The sequence below is a fragment of the Pleurodeles waltl genome, chromosome 8 (genome assembly GCF_031143425.1).
Source record: "Pleurodeles waltl isolate 20211129_DDA chromosome 8, aPleWal1.hap1.20221129, whole genome shotgun sequence".
Classification (NCBI taxonomy): domain Eukaryota; kingdom Metazoa; phylum Chordata; class Amphibia; order Caudata; family Salamandridae; genus Pleurodeles; species Pleurodeles waltl.
In genome coordinates, this window is record NC_090447.1 from 1,413,362,238 (window position 1) to 1,413,381,391 (window position 19,154).

The window sequence follows — 19,154 nt, forward strand, 5'->3', positions numbered from 1 at the left end:
AATAGTCTCTAACTATAGTAAATACATGCCTAGTTGATTTAGTGGCAGATCACGGTTGTAGTTTGCATGTTGTTATTTGATGTAGTGGCACTGTATAGTGCCATATATTCAACTTCATGAAAGTGAGCAGGTTGCATTCAAGATACTTTACTATGCATAACAAAGTAACAAGGGGCCAGATGTATCAAGGAGGCCTTTTGCGAGTCGGAAATATCGATTTTTAAGAAATCGCTATTTCTGATTCGCAAAATGCAATGTATCACATTTGCCAATCGGTAATAGTGATTTCTTAGAAATCGTAAATGCTATTACCGAATCGCAAATTGCGATATCGGACCCATTCGCACCTATGGGCCTGTAGGCCGATATCTGCGAGTTTTTTGCATTTCCAAAATTGCGATTTCTTAACCAGAAATCGCAATTTTGGAAATGCAAAACCCCAGGGTGCTGGGGGCCTAAGGCCCCCTCTGCTGCACCCCAAAATAATTATTTGCAACATGTAAGGTGCACACATGCCAAAAGGGCATGTGTGCTTTACATGTAAATTTTAAAAATGCATTTTAAATGCATTTTTTAAATTTGCACAAGGTTACCACCAGGTTCAACCTGGTGGTAAATAGCGATTCTTAAATGTCCAAATCACATTTAGGAATTGCTTCTTACATGTGCTTAGAACTCGCAAATAAGGAATCCTTATTTGCGATTTCTTATTTAGAGAGTCGCAATTTGCGACTCTCTAAACAGGGTCGCAATTTTAAGGAATCGCTATTTTAGCGATTCCTTAAAATTGCGTTCAGAATGCCTTTCATACATTCTGAAATGGGCATTCGCACCGTTTGAGAATGCAAAAAGCTTTCATACATCTGGCCCAAAGTTCCTATATTTCTAGATAAACTGACATAGTTGCTTAATGCTTTCATAGTGTGTGTTAGAAATTAGGTTACTGGTTGACTGGGGTGTGAGCAGTGGTCAAGGTGCAACCACAGCCCTAATCAGGGTAAGTCACAAACAAACCACAAACTAACCTGTGCTCACCTCCTAGGAGCTTGGCACAGAGCAGTGAGGATTATTTTATGAGCAGTGTGTGATCCAGTGATCTATTTCCATTTGGAAATTACCCTTATAAAATGTAATAAGGCAACTCCAATGTTATCCTATGGGAGAATCACGCAGTAGTGAAAAACAAATGTAAGAGTTTTTCACTACCAGGAGATGTAAAACTTGAAAGAACATGTCCAGCTTTTTAAATACACTACACCCTGCCCTTGGGGTTGACCAGAGCCTACCTTAGGGATAACATATATGTGTTAAAAGGTTTACTTTGCCAGGTCGAAATGGCACACAGGCTCTGCAATTGCAGGATGAGACATGTTTCAAGTGCTTCTTGAGTGGGTGGCACAATCAGTGCTGCAGGCTCACTAGTAGCATTCAATGTACAGGCCCTGGGCATATGTAGTGCACTTTACTAGGGCCTTAGAAGTAAATTAAGTATGCCAATTGGGCATAAGCCAAAGATATCATGTTTTGAGCTGAGAGCACAAGTACGTTAGCACTGATTAGCAGTTCTAAAGTGTACAGAGTCCTATGAAACAAAATCAACAAAAAGTGGAGGGTAAAGGCAAAATGTTTGGGGACGACCATGCGAAAAGGGCCCATGTGTAACAGCATGAATCGAAAAGTTTTAGAAAACCTTCTTTGTAGGAGTATGAAGATGGTACAAAAAATGTGATGTTTTATTTTCTTGTGAAAAATATAATCACAAGGTGTGTTAGTTCCATGGCCAGACTCTTACACAACAAGTGCTTCTTTCAAGATACAGCGAGCTGGAAGGATTCAGGAAGTCTTTGGCAGGTGAGTACAGGGAACATCCAGGCATAAAGTGCTCAATTGATTTGTTTTGAGATTCCCCATTGATGCATTTACAATTAAGATAAAGAATCTAGAAAGTTATTCAGTCACAGATAGATAGTCACATATTATCATATCATATGTTTGGCCATGTAGAAATCCAGGGCTTCCTCATCGTTTCCGGTAGGGCTTCAGGACCACTGGGCAGGTCGACATGGAGTGAAAACGTTTTGATATTTCTCACTACTACTGAGCAATCTTTGAGGCTGGTTGGAAAGCAGATGGACGATATCTCACAATACGTGAAGGTAGTGCTGGCATGTGAGACCACAAATTTAATCCGATAATTAAAAGTCAAAACTTTATCATTGAAATCTATATTTGGGTTTTTATTCGTAATCATATTTGTAATTATGTCTCAGAATAACTGTAATATATCTGCTTCCTCTTTCCATATTTGTAACGTCCATCAGCATTCTTTTCCCTTCTTGCACATTAATTGGTAGCACATAAGCAAAATATTGATAAATCTGTATCCTGTTGCACGACATAGCTCCCTTCTGCGTCTGAGCACTAAGCAGTGACTTTCAAGTCTTATGCGAGGGGACAACGTCTGCCAATCAAATATAAAGAATATTCTGCAAGCAATTCGTTTGCACGAATACAATGCAGTTTAGGTTGTTTGACGTAACAAAAAGGGAATAAAATGTCATTTCTTTTAGTCATTTTTAGGATGCATATTAGATCATTGCTCCTTACTGTAACTCTTTTGTTCACGTACTTTACTATGGCTAAGCATCCCTTACTCCAGGCAAGGCATGAGTAGAGAAATTGACTTGAAAACGTTTTTCCAAAGCAAACTAGAACATTTATTCAATAACATGGAAAATCAATATCATTTTAATTCTAAAACCTATGAGCCAATGCCAAGCTGTCTCTTAAGGCAGCTTGATAAGAATTCATGTTCCTATTTACCTTTGTTATAAAAAATGTATACAAGAATTGATTCGATTATATTTATTTCAGTTTATTTTGCATTTTGAACATTCAGTTCAATAGTTCATATTATGTCCATGCTCCAATCTCCCTTTAAAAATGGGTCCTGTTTTTCAAAATTAGTTTAACTTTGTCTTCTTCTTTTTTCTGGAACAGTAGTCCTAACTTAATAATGAAACTTTCAAGACCCAAACAGACGAGCAGTTTTTTTATGAAAACATATGCGTATGAACTGAAATCAATGGGTGCTTTATTTTAAATGTTTTGCTATCATTTCATGCACTTGCTTAATTATTTTTTGAGTTTGTTTATCTGGAAAATAGCACCGGTATAAAATGCTGTAGTCTTCTCCTACATATGCCAGGGAATAGAGTGTGCCCGCCAGAGTATCAAAGTAGGATTCTTGATGGCACCAAATATCGTGGACACAATATCGGACAAAATATAAAAAGTTATGTAAGTTTAGACCTTCTATACCTAACTCCAAATATATGTATCTTGACAATACAATATATTTATATCTGTCATGGTCTCTAGCAAGGACTGTTGGCAGGGTAGCTGCCCAATATCACACAGGGAGTCAGAGGAGAAAAGAGATCTGAAGGGGAAGCTCTTTACATGGGAAATAAACGGTCAAAGTTCAGAAAGGACAAGCAGCCAAGAGACAGTTTGCCATTCAGACTAACACCCAGGACAGAGTGCAAGACATGTATCTATAAAAACATTAACAGTAAAGGGAATGTGGGGTAAAGCACTCGGGAGCTCCACAAAGTAATATTTAAACTCAGTAATTACCTCACCCTCAATTGCTGTTACAGATACTGACTGTAAATAGCCATTTAGGGGATTAAATGCAAAGGCAGGGTCTGTGGAGCTGATACTGATGGTGATGTTATAAAAGTAAAGATGATGCTCATAGTGGACAAGAAACAACACATAGGGCCTGATTTATATTTTATATCTCGGCGGAGGGGTTACTCCATCACAAGGGTAAGGAATATTCTGTCCAGTGAAATCTAAACACCATTGTTTTCATGGTATTTAAATTTCGTCCGACAGGCTATCAATCACCATCGCAACGGAGAAACCAAGATCTGAATCAGGCTCTTAGTTTGTCAGCTATTTCCATAGATCCTGGCAATGAAGCAAGAACATGCACAGCAGTAACAGCAAGGAAGTAGAACTAAATACACAGCCATGATAGACAAGGAGCTAGCAAGGAGGAGTGCAGGAAGGAAGGTAAAACAAAAGCCACACCTGGCACAAATCAAGTAACAACCACACAAGGAAACTAGAGGCCAGATGTATGAAAAAAGCCTTTTGCGAATCGGAAATAGCGATTTTTAAGAAACCCAGAAACTCAGGAAACAAAGGTTCAGCCTCAGAGGAACAATACTACAATGAGTGAACAAAGAGTTCACTGGGATCACATGCCTTAAGTGTGAGTAGTGTAGCACCTCTCAGATACAGTTATGCTGAATTTCTCCACCCACCCTCGACCTGCAGTGGTGGAGACGAAGCGATAAGCAGGGAATTCTAGGTAATGAAGGTTTTAGCATGAGCATACTGGCTTCCACAAAACCGAGCATGGATTGGAAATCGATGCCAATTTCCAAAAAGTGTAAAAGAGCTTGGAAATCAGTATATGCAAATAGTGAAAGGTATGGAAGCTTATTGGAATGCTGGAAAGTCCCACGGGTAGTCCCCTGGTTGTGGTAACGAGAACGCAGAGAGCGAATCATGACAATATTTTCGAGATGCATAGATGTGACGTTAATAAGGGTCAACCTATACTTCCTCTATAAGCACTTAACTTTCAATTGTTTGTCCTTAGATATTCTGTCCATGATTTTAGCGTATCATGATATTCCTCGATTTGATTTTCCATAGTACAGTTAGGAATAGACTTTTCCTAAATCTATAAAATCAGGCATTTACTGGCAATCAGTCATATTGGGCAGTAATGCATGCAGAGATAGGCCCTTTGCGGAGTGGAGGTGCCATGCGTTTCACTTCATTGTAATGTGCAAGATAGATAGAGGCCTGTCGGACATGACTTTTTGATGCATTGGCTGGCATTTTTATTGTTTGACACAGTGTATCCCCCCACTGAGAGTAGCAGCCATTTTCAAATTGGTAATGTCTTGCTAGTCCTGCAATCAACATAGTGGTTAAATGGGACTACATGGGAGAACTCAGTGGCTGCATAACCTCAAGGTCAACACAACTCATGACCTAACCAGAAGCTAGCATTGGCAGTTGGACAAGCAGCAGATCTTGTGTGTAGTTTACTTCAGTGAGTCGTAGGAGCATTGAACTGTGAAGAGGGTGGAGAGAGGATAACTAGAAAAAATAGCAGACAGAAGGACTAGGGGGATGGATGGAGCCACATAACCTGGTGTGGGAACACAGCCAGTGTGTTCTCTTGAAATGAAAGAGAGTACAATTAGCAGCATGTATGTAGTCCAAGTGCAGGATACAGAAGGGTTGAAAAGTCACAGGGAACCGAGATACCAAGATAAAATTGTGCAGGGAGTAGAGCAAGAAGAATAAGATGGGACAGGGATGATGAAGAAGTAAAATGGGTACGGTTATATTGGTAAGGGACATTTTTATAAATGTGCTTTGTGCATTGGCACAAGTCTACGGTGATAGGAAACCAACTAAGAGTGACACAAAGTGAAAAGCACGGATATGGGAATAGTGTAGGGACAAACTGAAATGTGTGAGTAGTAAAAAGGAGAATATTCAAGAGTTTTACTCAGATAGGTGAGGAAGAGAACTTAGGGGATGTACAGCTGCTTGGCGCAAGGGAATGGGCAGATCTGAATATTAGCACAGTATGGGATGTCCAGTATCCAGTTAACGTTCCTGATGGAGCAGCAAGTTCGAAGGGGGATGACTTGTTTCACAGAATGGAAGAAAGAATGGACCCTCACTGGGGAGTTAGGGCATGAGAGGAACAAAAGGGAGTTGCTGAGCAGGCAAAATGAATCTGAAGAATGGTCTATGTCAGTAAGAGGAAAAGGTAACCCTCAGATTAGAGGAGGCAGCAGAATCTCATAAGTGAGGAAAAAGCAGTGATGACCAGTGAATACCAAAGAGGACAGATTTTGATAGGGAAGGGTTAAGATGGCCAAAGAGAAATTGATGTCAGAAAGTCAGGGGTTTCAGCATTCATTATCGAAGGTCACAAGGATGCTGATAATGAATTTGAGATTCCTATTGTTGACCGGTTATTTTGAAAGTAGCCATAGTATATAAGGATTCGAAAGGTGACATCAAGCATAGAAAGTGAAGGCTTTTCTAGGTCCTCATGTGCAGACAACGCCACCAATTTTTCAGCAATCAGACTATTAGTAAGACATACAGATATATTTAGTTTTTGGACATTCACTATAAGAACAAAATCTTTGTTGAGTAATGGATGTTAGGTGCGCAGTTTGATATTCCTTGTTTGTGACATCTTTTTAGAACAGACAGTGGGGTCTGAGTAGTTGTGCAAATCTTGCCTCAGTGCTTCATCTGTTTGAAGAGTTCAACAATTCAGGTACTAATTTTTGTAGGTGCTCTGGACCTTTGCCTGAGTATGTTACTACTGTGATGAAGACATTGACATTTTTTCAGATGCAGAGAAACCCGTGATTTTGGACTGTTTTTTGCAGATGAAAAGCACTGGATAGAGCAAAAGCAACTCCTGGCACATGTTTTGCTATTATCACAGCTCTTCAGAGGGTAAAATAACTTTGTGAATAGCAAACAATCATAAACTTATACAAAGTGTAAGTTTACCTTCGTGAATCAGGCTCCATGTCTTTTTATAAATATAAGCTTTATATCTATTTTTGAATAGCTTCAAATACGGACCTGTGACACAGTGGCACTCTTTATTCAAGCATACATCTTCCTGATCCATTAAGTCCATCATGAATTCCTTAGCTGTTGAGGAGACTATGATCCAATAAGGTTCATGCTCCATTCATTTTCAGTGTGCCTTTGCACCAGTGTAAGTGCACTCAGACCTTCACATCTTTCAGCACCAATGGTGTTGTTTCTCCCACACTTTTGAGGACTTTGTGGTGGAAGCGTGTTGAATGAAGCTGGGAATGCATTGCAGTCCCAGGAATGTTTCCCTACTTCCTGAGTATATTTTTCCTACCTTCATGGCTTGCTGCTCATTATTTACTTTTTGTCTCTTGTATTATTTCTCCCCCATTCCTTTTCCTTATTCTGCAATTGCTGCAATCCGTACTATCCCACTCAAACTCTCCAGCATTTTCTTCTTCTCAGGCGTTTTCCTTAAGCATCTTCTGCTGCAACCATTTTATCTCAAGCAGTGATGAGGTGAAAGGAACAGGGAAACTTGAAGCTGGTACTGTAGGAGGGGGTCAAGAGATGAGATTAACTTCATAGGTTGCAAACTCAGATAGGACATGTCAATAAATAAAAGTATGTTCAGAGGTATAGGTTAAAAAATATGGCAGTCCTTATGAACATGACGGTCCGGACCGCCATGCCGGCGGTGGTGTAAATTACTGCCACCCGCATGGCGGTCCGGACCACCAAATTATGTTCACATGGAGACCGCCACAGGCGGAACTCCGCCACCGCCAGGCTACCGCCGGCAGGCAGCCTGACGATGGTGGAGTTCCTTATCCGAAAGAACCAGTGTTCCCCCAACCTTTCCCTGGCGGTTTCCCCTGCCAGGGAAAGGCTGGGGGAAGGCGTGCTCCGGGGCCCCCGTGCACAGCCCGTCGCGCATGTCACTGCCCGTTTTACAGGCAGTGATATGTGTGACGGATGCTGCTGCACCCGCCGCACTGCTACATTGCAGACGGCTCCATGTAGAGCCGTCGACAATGTCCAGGCCTAGCGGAATGTTGTTTATTTGGCTGCCGGTGTCCTCAACGGGCTGGCGGTCTGTGTTTAGACCGCCAGCCAGAACTCGGCTGGAAAATCCTGCCGAGTTCATAATGCGGCCCTATGTTTTTAGGAGGGGATAAGTTACTTAAGGTAAGACTTTCCAAAGAAAAACACAAGCCCCTATCACATACATTACTTCTACTGAATTATGACCACCAATGCCGTAGCTTACATTTGATGAGCCACCATCATTCTATTAACATGACATTCTCTAGCTACTGTTAGGGAGAGAGATAGTGAAAATTTACGAACTACAGGTCAGACTGGATTATAAAAAAACACTGATTTACACACTCAATTCAATGGAGGAAAGATGTCAAATGGTGGGTTACAATATACCACTGGCCATTTCCTAATTTCCCTACAGCCCAGCCTTCAAGGAAGGGCGCTTAGTGGGTTTGAGACAATATTGTAGCACCTGTATCAAAACTCAATAAAACCCACCACCCAGAAGTGGACTAGATAGCCCACACAACTGTAGAGGGTTATAGTGATCTGGTGGCATATTCAACTAATGCACTCCAGGAGTATGCTTGATCTCCTTTGCACAGGTTGTAATCCACGTCCCCTTACCTTCTGAGGTCTGTGAAATAAGTAAGATTGATCTAGTAACAATAAACTGGGCCTGGGCAAAGTTTAACTTCCGCTGGCGTAATTTTGCATCATTCTTGTTTCGTGAAATTCCTTGAAAAACTCCATCACGCTACTTACAGTAATTATGCTGCCATTCCCTGCAAAATGATAGCACAGGAGCACACCAACATTACAAACAAAGCTAACGCAACTGGCTTTTGTTTGCAGCAATTGTGTTTTTTGCACTATTTTCTATAATGAAAAATGCATTCTTGCATCAAAAATTGACACAGGGACGCATTTTGCAATACAATATAGCATAAATATAGGACTTGCATTCCCCATCATTACGCTTTGTTTTGTGCAATCTTGCCAAAATTTTGCTGGATTATTTCAAAGCAAACTAAGCTAATTTTGAACACCCCTGCAATAAACATCTCTTTTCTGGCACCGAGATGCCCGTAGGGGGTAAATATATGCTTTATAATTGCACATTATGTTACTGTTGGGTAAGAAATTCTTTTTTATTTCTGGTGTACCATAGACGTTTGTGCTGGTAGCATGTACCAAACACAGTTTAGGGAGGACATGTATTTAGTCTGTTCACCTCCTTCTGCAACCCAGCATATACGAATTAGAAAGTGTGTCACTATTGCCACCCAAATTACTTAGGGACCGATTCACAAAGGTAAACTTAGATATTTGGTCTAGACTTAGATCAAACGTTTATGGATTTCGGAATTCACAAAGGGCATTTACGACTAGTATCTTTACGTCTACACTGGGGACAGAGATCCACCCCGAGTGGGGACGTAAAGATACTACTCGTAAATGCCCATTGTGAATTCCCAAAGCCGTAGACATTTAGTCTAAGTTTAGACCAAACGTCTAAGTTTACCTTTGTGAATCTGGCCCTTCGTGTTTGGGATCGCCACATTGGCTAGTTGCTGTGAATATTCTTTGGCTGCAGTGGCAGTCTTAGGTGGCTGTGCACCGACTGAGCTGGTTACCACATAGCAGAACATTTACTTAGACTTATGCTTTCACTGAAGAGTTTGCAATATCTCTGGAACATGTTTTCAGTGTTTTCAAGTTCAGTACGAGAACACCCAGCCAACAGCACAAATCCAGTGGCCTTGAGCAGCAGCAAACCTAATGCCCCTCCGGAGTTCAGAATTTGGTGCTATAGACTTCAAGAAAATCAATCTAGAATGTCTTGCAACCCTCATCAGGTCATACTTCCTAGCTAACAATGACCCGTGTGCCACATGCTCACTAAATGACTGTATGCCAGGTTAAAGGGAAAATGTTGAGTGGACAGTATCTTTCAGGTTAATCAGCATGATCTCAAAACATACACGATGCAGTTTCCATCTCTGGTCTCAGGATCTGTCCAGGTCAGCTGGAGTGCAGATTTTCTGGGATCCTAGTCTGGCTCTTTCCTGCTGTCATCTTCCACACAGACGACAGTCAGCAGGGCCGTTTGCACTGTAAACAGTTCAGGGCATCTTCTAGAGAGAAGTTATTAAATAATGGCTCCAGCAAGTTAATGCTTACTCATATCTGAGGACACAACAGAAGACAATATAGAATTAGAGAGCCTGCCACATTCATTTTTAACCACCCACTGAATGACAAAAAGAAGCCTCTTCAAGGGTCATGATTACTACCCAAACCCAGCATAAAATGTAAGTAAACTGAGTGGCTTGAATATCATTAGCTGCAAGGAGTCTCATGGTGTCTGAGTGTGAAAGTTATGAATTAGGGTGTACGGAGAGCTCCGCTCCGCTGGCAGAGTTAACAGAGTTTTTGGAACTCTGTGCTCCACTTGGAGCATGGAGTAAGTCAAAAAACTCCACTAGTCTGCCAACAGAGTGGGGCTCACCCTGTGAGCGTGCAAACCCAGTGAGGGCTGCACGGCACAAGGCAGTCTGCGCTTGCGCAGCCCATAACTAGGCTGCAGCGCACACCGGAGCACAGAGGGAGGCAGCCGCTGCCAGAGAGAGACTCATCGCTGTCAGAAGACAAGGAGAGGAGGACCCCCGCGAAGATCCAGGTAAGTCCTCGTCTCTTATATCGTTGTTTGTGCACACTAGTGCACAAACTAGGACTGAAATGGCAGTTTTCACTGCCTATGGCCCTGGTCTGAATTCAAGAAGTGAGAGCTGCCATTTCAGGTCTCTTGTGCACCGGTGCACAACAGGCCTGGCAGCTTTCGTTGCCTAAGGTCCTGGCTTGAATTTAGGGCAGGGCTGTGGGCAGCAAAAGAAAGCTGCCGTTTCAGGCCTCTTGTGCACCTGCCTTCCCCGTGTGCACTTCACACGGGGCAGGCCGATCCACATTAGGCCTGTCAGCTTTCCCTGCCAAGGCGCTCTCCTAAAGGCACCTGATCTCGAAAGCACTAAGCAAGGTCAGGCCTGGCTGACCAGGTCTGACCCGGCTTAGCGCTTCCGAGATTGGGTGCATTCAGGACTCTGCAGGTCACAGAACTCCACCTCTCTGGAATTCTACAGAGTTTCTTTTTCAACTCTGCAGAATTCCGTGGAGTCAGACTCCGTGTACTCCGCCCAGGCCTACAATGAATCTGCTCAATTGAAAGCATGCTTATGAAGTGTATGTGAGAATATCAGAATATTTATTATAGCCTTATACAGACTGCTGGGGAAATACCAGCTGTTAATAGCCCTGAACCTGAGTTATAGGCCCAAGCCACAGACGAGGGCCTCTAACAAGGGAGACGGCCTTTAGCAACAGGTGTAGACTGAGGCAGAAGGGCTATAAGGCTATTAGGAAATTCTACCCACTGTTTGTAGCATGTTATAAATTAAGAATGGAGAAACAGAAGGACAAACATTGCAATGTTGCAACAGATAGCTGATGGTCCTACATAAGCCCGGATTTACTCTATTATCTTTAATGGACCTCACCACATTCTAACGTTCTTATATATGTTAAATAGTGAAGTTATACTTATATAATGGCAGGAGTTGTTAATTTCAAGAATACAATTTTCTCTTGTGCTAGATTAAGGTTTGTGAAACAAATAAAATTGTTATTTTGTGTTATAAAAAGCAGTTACGGTCTTAAAATAAAAGGATAATACACAATTCATTATATGTGCCTTTAATGTAAAAGATTAAACCTGTGAATTGATTTGAAAACTACAGTCTCTTAAAGTAATTGGCAATTTGGCCATCCTTGATTATCTCATAAATTGTCTTGGTTTGCAGATTGGCTATCTTGCCAGAGGCGGATCATGGTGCAATTCACATCTACCTGGAGGCTTGTAATGTTTTCTTTTCATTATTAACCAGTACAAAGAGTTGTACTTGATATTAAACAGTAACAGCAATAGTGCAGACCTCAGAAGAATCTCTCTTGTCATTTCCTTCATGGAGGAAAAAGCTACACCAATCCATACCTACCTGGTGCCATCAGAGAAGAGTGAACTGAGTGGTGTCCAACATGCCCCTCAAACACGACCAGGGGGTGATCAGTCTTGTGATCTATATTGGAGGCTGCAGAGATACCTGATAATATCACCCTGCCTCAGCCTAATAAAATCCTATCTGACATTTAGTAAAGAAGTCCCTGTCCCTCTTATTGGCTTGAGACCCACAGTCAACAGTGCCATAAACCTTCTCTACCTTTGCCCCTTCTGAAACAATATCCCTGCTTACCTCAGGCTACCCCCTTTAGCCTGGTCCTTCAAAAAAGGACTTAAATCATTTCAATTCACATCTTCTTTCCATTTACCTGTTGCCAGTACCTCCAACCTTCATATCCAAAGGTCTATTTTGCTATCCTTGCGTATGACTAACTCTTGCCCGTGTTTTACCTCTCTGTTGTTTCCCCATTTTTTTCTTATACCATTATTTATTTTTTGTAAACTTGGCTTTCAAGCCAGGGTAACCCATGCACAGGACAATGAGTTCCACTACCCCCTGGTGTTTGGTAGGTGCTACATAATGCCACCAATAGAATGAATGTATTACCATTTAAAGGCTATTATGTATTTTCAACTAATCTCCTGATGCTGCATATTCTTGTAATCCAATATTTTGCTTAAGTCTGATAGATTGGTAGAACGTAAAGGAATCAGAGTTTTATAATCATAATGGGTCTGCAGTCTTATGTTGTGATCATGACATTGAGTGCTGTGGGATGTTACCCATCAAAGAGAGGCATTTGGGAACTCGTTGCTGTCTGGGGAGCTGTCATGTTCAGCGCAGCTCTATTGAAGGCATAAACTAATACATGAGCTGGTGACGGTTGCAAGTCCATACACTGGAGCTAACCAGAAAGAGACACGAGACGTGGTCAGCATCTGTGCTCTGTAGTGTATGTGTGTATGTGCCCAGGTATGGTTAGCGGATCAGTTGTGGCTGGTGTAGATTGAAGCAATAAAAAGTGTGACAAACTGAAATTGTGAACAGCACTAATGAGAAAAGGCTCAAGAGTAAATTATTAGTGGAGTCTGCTTGAAAGAATGTGGGAAGAAGAAGAGACATCAAAAGTATGTTAGATGAAACTAGGCCTGAAACAGAGCCAAGAAAAACATTGTGATCATGATCAAATAAAGCTATACTCTGTACTGAACCATCAGGCTGTAAAGTGATTTAAAAAAAGGAAAGTCCCACTTGTATGAGAAAACTGCAAGACAACAGAAAGAGACACAACTAAAACAGGAGACCCATCCACAAAAGGGGTCCACAGGACATACACTATGCTGTGTCAGCTGTCTGACACAAGAGATGGGGACTTTCCTATGATACCATCAAGGAATTGAAATTACAAAATTGAAGGCAGACGGGGTAACTTGCCTAACAGGTCACATCTATACACCAACATAAATTGCAAGATGAAACTTAAATTCGCAATGCATTGAACTACTGAAAGCAGACACAGATTAAATCGCAAAAAGCTTCCAATGCCCATAGGCCATGTACCATTGTGCAGTTTGATTCAAACTATACTAAAGGTGCAACTAACATTTTGATACTGAACATGTTTTTGTAATGGTTCTTTGCCGCTTTGCACTAAAACCCTTTGTAAGTACATTGCAATACATGAGCCTACAATCATTGAATAAAAGCCTGATTCAAATTTCTTATTAGAGTCAAGTTGTGACGTCTCTAGGTAGAACTTCATAGTCATCTGTAATAAACAAATGGCAGAGCTGCTCAGGTGCAATTACATTACATTTGAGTAGTGACATCATAATACCTTCCGCCAGAGCTAGCAGCCAAGGTGAAACACAGGTACAAGAACATAATTACAGCTGCAGGCTAAACAAAATGAGACCTGGCTTTTAGTTCTTCTGGTGTGTTTTGCTATAAAGAGCAGTGATGAGTTGAAAGGAGATATTTATTGCAACATGGTTTTTTTGTGTACACTGAAGGTCATTAGGGGAAAAATAAAATCTGTCAGTTTTTTACAGTTTGTAGCACTATTTTTTCAAACTGACTTACATAAAGCGATTATATTATCTTTTTGCAACAAAATACTAACTGCTATTTGGTGTGTTCAATTTTGCACAACAGATTTTACTTTTATTCTTCATGCCTGCAAACATACTCTCTTATTATATGAAAACGTAAGTCACCAAGGATTTTAATTTTTTGTGGGAAGGGTGATGGTGTGACCATGTATTATAAGAAATAAAATACTGTCTACTATAACAAGATATTACATGTCACCTTGAAGTTCTATGACCTTATAACAAAACTCATCCTTTGGCCTCATTGTTATGTTGTGTAATATAATGTTATGTTATGTTATGTTAGGTTATGCAGATTTGTAGAGAGTACTATCATCCTGGCACTTAGAAGGGGTGAGCATAGTCAAACCTAGGGCCTAGTGGGGCTATTTGAAAGGCCTGGTCTTCAGCTTCTTGCAAAATCCAAGAAGTGAGGAGAAGGCTCTTACGTATAGTGGCAGGTCGCTTCATGATTTACGAGTGAGGTAGCAGGAGGCTGGTTCTACGTTTCCGTATGTATTGGATGTGTGAAAGTAGGAGTCCAAACGAACAGAGGTGTCTGGAAGGTTTGTGAAAGCAGATGCAATTATTGAGGTATGTGGGGCCATATAAGTATGGGTGAGGAGTTTGAAAGGTGCATTTTTGTATATGGGGAGTCAGAGGATCTCCTTCAAATGTGGTGTGATGTGAGCGCACCATGGGCAGTTGAGAGTGATTCTGACTGACAAGTTCTGAGTGGCCTGCAGCCTTGTGGATTTTTTGTTTATCAAGGCATAGAGGGTGTTCCCATAGTCCAGCGTGCTTGTACCAGGAAGTATGTAACAGTTCTCCAGGTGTTGATTGGGAACCATTTGAAAATCTTCCTCAACATCTTCAGGGTATGGAAGCATGAGGCGGTGACGGTGTTGTCTTGGGAGGCCATGTTGAGTTTGCTGTTGATGATGATCCTGAGGTTCTTGGCGTGGGTGCTGGAGGATCTGTCCTAGCTCTATTGGCCACCAGATAGACCCCAACGGAGATGTGGTCTTTCCAAAGATCATGATTTCGGTCTTGTTGGTGTTCAGCATTAGACAACTGGTCTTCATCCAATGGGTAATTTCAGATATGCAGACATGGAACTTAAGTGGGATTCTGGGTGTCTTGTTCATGAAGGAGGAAATGAGTTTTGTGCTGTCAGCTTAGGAGATGTTGATGTCATGAGAGTCGATAATGCTGACTAGAGTGATTATGTATGCGTTGAAGAGGATCAGACTCATTGAAGATTTCTGTGGAACGTCTGAGGTGTACGGTTCTAGGCTGACTGACTGGGTCTTTTCAGTCAAGAAGGAGCAGATCCATTATAGTGTGTGTCCTTGGATTCAGATGTCATTTATGCATTAGATGAGGATGTGATGGGTGATCAGGTCAAACTTTCTCTATATGGTCACAGAACACCTCGTGACTTTCAATACTCGTATAGTGTACAGCACATGCTATTTTTTTCCTTTATTTCAGGGGTGACTTGATGAGCAATCATTATACTGATATTCCTTTGTTTCAGCTCAAGTAACCCACATTTTACTGTACTATTAACAAATGTTATGTTTCTGCACTGATTTGAAATAGAGTTATGATACATAGAACACCACAAACTGACATATGTAATATAAGAATGTGTGTGTATATATGCATATTTATATTTTGTATAGGCATCAGAGTTATCCAGCTCACTTTTAATCAGATATGAACCCTGTGCTCTCTTATTGGTAAATGGCAGACCAGTGAGTCCTCCAGTCTGTTTTTTTCTTTTCTGTATGAGTGTGTGTGAGCAGACCTGTTCACACAGACATCCATCAATTATGTTCTATTTCCATAACAACAGGGTCCCTGTCACAGATATTGACCCTATCCCTGGAACAATGGTGGTATTTGTTGATAAATCAAATAATGCACACACGGTTCCAAAATACAAAGGAGGGTTTCTTTCAAACTTAAAGGTTCTGCATACCATGGAAGACAAAAATGTTCGAAGCAAGAGCCCTCACTCACCTTCCAGTGACATGCTTCATCATAGGGCTATGCTCCTCTTCAGGCCGGCGCTGCAATGCCTGATGGGCCCCACACGGGGGCTCTTTGCCGGAGATCTTTTTGAGGATAATGCACAACCGGTCAAAAGAAGGGGTTGAGGATTGGTATAAGAATAGTTAAAAATGTCTAGAGGTAAAAAATAGTTTGTATATTTAATCTGATGCTGATACCTCGGACATGATTAAAAACAATAAATAGGGATATAGTAAAATAATGTCTACACTCCCCATATAGAAGAAAAAAATTTAAATACAGCTACTAAATCTCGCACTAGAGAGTAGTAAAAGAGAAAAGTAAACACAGGATCCCCTGTGTTACTCTACATCATAGGTCAACATATTTCTCACTGATTTTTAGTCAATAAATGATCTTATGCGATTCGTCAGGACCTTTGAGACGTACCTAATCCTTTAAACACTTAGGAATCCCATACTAGGGAGATCAGAACCCTCCAAATATTAAATGTAGGGCCTCATCGGGGAAAACATCAGGCTGGAAAACTCAACTGTGGTTTCCTTGTGGATCCGACCGCTCCGGACCACCTACGCCCGCTGTTGGTCCCCGGAATTTCCCACGTATGCCCCTCCATTTGTTGTTTTTTGGTATTTGTTGATATACCAAGGACATTCCTGTGTGTGGGTGCTACACATAGCATAATGGCACTTAGGTGGTAATTCTTGGTATATTGTAGGCATCTGTGGCAGGATAGAGAACATTCTTGACATAACGCTTGGAATTATTTATTAAGTATTGGCATATTCTGTACATCCATGAAATAATGGTTCCCACCCCAGGTATAATGTTGCCCCGACAATATAAATTATAATCCTCTTTATATACTGGATACCTTTGGCATGGTGGTGTCTCCATGACATCGTGACTACCATCAGATGTTTACACATAGACATGCAAGGCAATATATATCCATGTGTGGCAGTAGTAAACCTGAGTATGAGTACTGGACAAAAGTAAGAAACTGACGTTTGAGCACCAAACTTATTTTCTGTTTACAGTGGAATTATTTTAATTTTCCAAAAATGAAAAGCTTATGTATCATAGAAAAATGTGTGTTTTATAACAACAAACACTCTGTTAGAGGACACAATCATACATTTACAATTATATGTTTAAAGCTGGTATGTCAGTGATAATCAGCTCCTTCAGTCTGAGACCTGAGCTGCTAAGACTAATCTAACCCAATTGGTGTCCAAACCTTTAGGGACTCAGTAACATTTGAGATAGCACTGCTGCATGATCCTGTATTACCTGCCTATTTCTCCTGCCTAAAATATAAGATTTGGGGGTGGCATTATTTTAATTTCCCCACCATGTCATGTCTAAGAAAGTTAGAAGTCAAAGCACATGACTGAGAATCCCAGTGGAAATGACAGGGTGGGAAATTTACAGAAAATTAAATGGAGAAGAGAAGAAAGATGCTATGGGGAATGACAGGTCACGGAAAGTGACTACATTAAGTATGGCGCTTTAGCAGATTATGCTGAAAAATTACCATTTGGCCACCACTTTCTTATCATTTTATTTTTGAGTATGACTTCAGAGTATGTGGTTGGTGCAAACATATGTGAAAAGTGCGCTGTAAAATACACTATTAAGCATTTTTCTTACTAAGTTCTCTCAGCCTGGGAACAGCCCAACCAACATTGAAGGAGCAGAGCTTTTCACTCAGTGCCATTCAAGGAAGTACTCGTGCCCAAAAGCAGCCACTGAAAAAACAAGCTTGGAGGTATGGCTTGTGAGAATTAATTTTGAGTTTGCGTAGAGGTATTGGATGTGTGTTGATTAGTATTATTTGTTTGGTTACATATTTTTGCTACTGCATGTATGCATTGTATATTTCCTTTGGAGTTTATTTTTTGTTGCAATGCCTATATGTGGTCAAGTTGGTATAGTAATGCGCAAATATTTTAACTTGCGGTTTAGACTCATAAACAATGTATTCTCTCTTATGGGTGTTTTTAGCTGTGTAATTATGGTTGGGACGTATCATGTCTTGTCATCGTATGTCTTCTATGGTTGGGAGGTGTCATATCTTGTCATTCTGTGCTTTGTGTCTTGGTATGCTGGTCACCTCGTGATGGGCCTTCTGGAATAGTGGGAGGAGAGAGTTGAAGAGGGTGATTGAAGCTAAAAGCAAGATCTGGAAGAAACGCTCCTCCTTTTCCCATAATCTGAGCAGTAAAGGATTTCCTCCATCAACACTTCAAGACTAAGCGGTCTCTTCGCTTTTTACCGACGTTCTTGGATTTCTGCAATTGTCATGTGCATTTTGCAAGGTCTATGTTATCAGGTTCTATGCTTAGTTTGGCATGTTGGCTTTAGGGCTTGTGTTTCCATTAGACGAAGGTCATCCTAAAGGTCACAGCATGATGTCAGACTCATATTCATGGCCTGGCCAATCCAGTTCTTTATGTCAATTTAAAAAAGAAGGTCCATGACAAGACATCACCTAATACAAAGAACAGGTTTAAAGAAGCGACTGGAATCCATTGGTATTGTTTCATTCCTCCTCTGTGGATGTGCAAAAGGATTTATCCAAGCAGGTATGCCAGGAAGAAACTATGGGGGTCATTCTGACCCTGGCGGCCGGTGACCGCCAGGGTCACCGACCACGGGAGCACCGCCAACAGGCTGGCGGTGCTCCCAAGGGCATTCTGACCGCGGCGGTTCAGCCGCGGTCAGAAAGGGTAAACCGGCGGTCTCCCGCCGGTTTACCGCTGCCCCATTGAATCCTCCATGGCGGCGGAGCGCGCTCCGCCGCCATGGGGATTCAGACACCCCCTACCGCCATCCTGTTCATGGCGGGAAACCCGCCATGAACAGGATGGCGGTAGGGGGTGCCGTGGGGCCCCTGGGGGCCCCTGCAGTGCCCATGCCAATGGCATGGGCACTGCAGGGGCCCCCGTAAGAGGGCCCCACAAAGTATGTCAGTGTCTGCTTTGCAGACACTGAAATACGTGACGGGTGCAACTGCACCCGTCGCACCCCTGCAACTACGCCGGCTCAATTCTGAGCCGGCGTCCTCGTTGCAGGGGCATTTCCGCTGGGCCGGCGGGCGCTCCTGTGGAGAGCGCCCGCCGGCCCAGCGGAAATGTTTGAATGGCCGCCGCGGTCTTTTGACCGCGGTGCGGTCATTTGCCGGCGGGACCTTGGCGGACGGCCTCCGCCGTCCGCCAAGGTCTGAATCAGGCCCTATATCTTACTGTTAACAGAATGTTCCTCCCCTCAGTATATAACTCCTTTGCAGATC